Genomic DNA, 3,201 nt, shown 5'->3' with positions numbered 1-3,201 from the left:
CGGCGGCTGCGGGGCCCGCAGGCGGGACCCGTCCCGCGCTGTCACGGGGTGCTGTTGTTCCTTCCCGGAGCCTCTGCTTTTCCCCCGGGTCTTACTGACCGCCGGAGCCCAAACCGAGATGCGTGCGTGATGCTCCAGAGATCTCCCACGAGACCTGTGAGCAACTTCAGGCGATAAACTGTCGGAAGGCAGAAATCCTTTATTTAGCTCTTTTTCCTCAGAGGCGGGGGAACTTTTTTGCCCATGAAAACTTTAGGTCCCCTTGGCTTCCTCAGCTCCGCTCCCTGCATGCCTTTTTGGAACAAAATGTTACAAACGTGATAAAAGCCAGGGAGGTTCTTAGCCATGGAGAAAGCAGCGGCTGGGGCAGCATTCTTTGGAGCGGAACATCCTGAAGTGTCAACAACCGCTGCTGCTTACCAAAGATGGTCGGTTTCTTCAGTCACTCGAATTTTTTCCCCTCGTCACTGGCAGGCTCTGCGCTGCTGTAGGAGGAGTTTGCTGCCGCCTCCCCCCAACGCACTGAGGCCGGATTCCCCTTGAGGTGAGCTCCTTCATTCCCTGGGAAGACGGCAGGGCATGGGGCCACGCAGCCTTGCTGCTGGGGTGCCTTCTGCTCCCAGCCCTGGGCATGGCAGAAGGGCTGTGGCTGTGTGGTTCCACATGCAGGCAGTGTCTGCGTGGTCAAATATCTTGTGTGTGCAGCGAGGACAGAGCTGAGCATTGCTGCACCCCGGGGTTGGGGTTTTAGCAGCAGGGAGGAATGGGCAGCTCAGCTTCCAGCACGCTCACCTTTCAGTAAAGGCTGTATGTTTTGGCTTGCTGCTGCTTGAAACAGACTCTCAAAGGGGCCATTGTTTATTTCCACGGGGCTGTACCCAGGAGCAGTTTGAATCGACCTTCAGAAGATGTTTGCCCTGTATCTGGGTGTTGGGGTGTTGTGCAGATGATATCCTTCCCTCCCACAAGCAGCCCTGCACGGTGACAGAGCCATGCAGCACTCCCTGCAGTTGGATACCCAGCCTTGTAGGAGCCACTCTCGGGACACCCTAAGCAGCACAGGAGTACCCAACATCATATTTGCACCATGTGCAGCAGCTGGAAGGCCGAGGTCCCCCTGTCCCTTTTGTCCCCTGTCCCGCCTGCCAAGAGCCCCTGCAGTTGCTCACCCAGCAGCAGCTCTCTTCTGGTTTATTATTTTTTCTTGGGACAAGAGACTTAAGTGATACATGAGATCTGGTGTGGGCAGGAAGGGCTGGGAAGGTCCTCATGCCCTGGCAGCATGAGGATGTCCCTTCAGCTTGTCTGCTCCTCCAGCGTGGCCAGGAACTGCACTGGGGTGAAGCCGCTTGCTTTTTACCAACGAGGAAATATATGGCAGCTTATTTTACTCATAACAGCCCATCTTTCTCTTTAAAACTGCATCTATGTTCTACAGTAACTTTTCAAGCTGGGCCCATGGGTGTGTGGGGCTGCCTCTTTAGAGGGGAAGGTACGAGTCCTGTGATGCAGGAGGCAGGCGGCAGAAGGGCAAAGGTGGGCTGGTGGCTGCTTTCACAACAGCGCTGAGCTCCGTGCTCCACTGCCTGTGATGGACAGATCCTGGTCTAGTACAGTCCTGGGATGGGCCTTTTGCTGGAGCAGGGCTTGATGCTGTGGCTTTTCCTCTTGCTGAAGAGGAGCTGGATGCTCAGCCCTGCAGTGTACAGGGCGTTATGGCCCAGCACTGCCCAAACTCTTCTGGCGCTGGGTTTTCTGAGCAGCCAGACTCTGGGGCTGCGTGGTGCAGAGCTGCCATCGGGCCCTTCAGCAGGGCACGGACAGCCCTGGGTCAGCTGCACAGAACTCCTCCTCCAGACAGAGCACCTTCCCTGCACCCAGCCCCAAGAGTCTCTTTCTGAGCCACAGGCAGTCCCAAGAAGCAGAAATGAAATGATCAGGAGCTGAGCTGGTCCTTAGGACCAAACACCTTGATTTTTTGGATCAAACAGTGGAATCAAACAGAAAAAAAGCCACGTGCTGCCCAAATTGCACTTAGTCCCCCCCATCTCAGGGAGCTCATGCCTAGCCATGCTTATGCTGGCTGGTCACAGCTGGGGCAGTGTAAATATTTGTATTAATTATTTGTATTAATACATGTGGTGAGAGCAAAACTCCTGCTTATTTCTTCTGCTAATAGCTCTGCTTGTTGCTCTCTGTGGTTGGCAGGCACAGTGCTGGCTGAGCTGCATTCTGCTGGCAGAGTTTTTATTGCTGGGTCTGTACTGGCACAACAGATCGGGGGGGTCATCTGTGCTCCCCCGCACAGACTGGTGCCCACAGTGCTGGGAGGACCACAGGCAGATACACTCTAGGGTCAGCTAGGGGCAGTGCTGTTGTTGCTTTGCACTGCTAAATGTAGTGTGATGTGGCCCTCAGCTGCTCTGCGTCCCCTGCCAGAACAGGCAGAGCCCAGGGACAGCACTGCCACCAAGGCATGAGGTGCACATTCTGCTCCTCCTCTCCACTGAGGAACTGTCTGTTAGCACTGCTTCCTGCCGTGCAGCAGCCAGGGACTCCTTGTCCCTGATGGGGAAGCTGAGTTTTGGGGCTGCCTGCAAAGCAGTGGCCGTGGTGGAAGCACAAGAATCTGGGCAGCGCCGTGGCAGTGGATTGACTTCACCCAGGTTCTCTCTCAGGCTGCGCTGCGTGGCAGCTGATGCCAGGAAGGCCCCTGTGTCAGGTCTGTCTCTGGTGGCAGCTTCCTGAGCTTCACTTTTTGGGATTTGACCGGGAGAGGTCTGTGCATCCTCTTCCTGGGAAGCGCTGGTAGTGCTGCAGGGCCCTGCATAAGGGTTGGGGATGGGGCCCGGTGCTCAGGTGCAGGTGTATCAGGCAGTGATCCGGCCCGGCAGCGCCGGGGGCACCAAACCGTTGCTCGAAGGCTCTGAAGGGGTTCGGGCACCGTCTGCTCATCCCGGAGCCGACCTGCTCTCCCCACGGCAAGGCAGTGGCCGCCTGCAATGCCGTCCCTGCTGGGACTCGGACTGCCCCGGCTGAGCCCGCTGGGGGCCGTCCATCCGTCCGTGCAGTGGCAGAGGTCTTGCTGTTGACCCCTCCCTGCCCCCCTGCCTGGCTCTTCTCGTCTCCCGTCCCTCATTATATGTAGCAGCTACGCGGTCCTCCGTGCCCGCCGTTCCGCGGCCGCTCCTCAGCACCCCC

At 57.4% G+C, this 3,201-nt stretch overlaps 1 protein-coding gene across 1 annotated transcript in view; it reads left to right on the top strand.

Moving 5' to 3' along the window:
• The first annotated feature begins 396 nt into the window (after positions 1–396).
• MYL9 (myosin light chain 9) overlaps positions 397–3,201 on the top strand; it is a 6,206-nt gene continuing 3,401 nt past the window's right edge. The window contains exon 1 of the mRNA XM_010722218.3: positions 397–544. The gene's annotated coding sequence lies outside the window, so the exon portion shown is untranslated. The remainder of the gene's footprint in view (positions 545–3,201) is intronic.

Source organism: Meleagris gallopavo, chromosome 22 (assembly GCF_000146605.3).
Source record: "Meleagris gallopavo isolate NT-WF06-2002-E0010 breed Aviagen turkey brand Nicholas breeding stock chromosome 22, Turkey_5.1, whole genome shotgun sequence".
NCBI lineage: Eukaryota > Metazoa > Chordata > Aves > Galliformes > Phasianidae > Meleagris > Meleagris gallopavo.
Note: the sequence above shows the minus strand (reverse complement) of the source record. Positions and strands in the feature narration are given on the sequence as shown.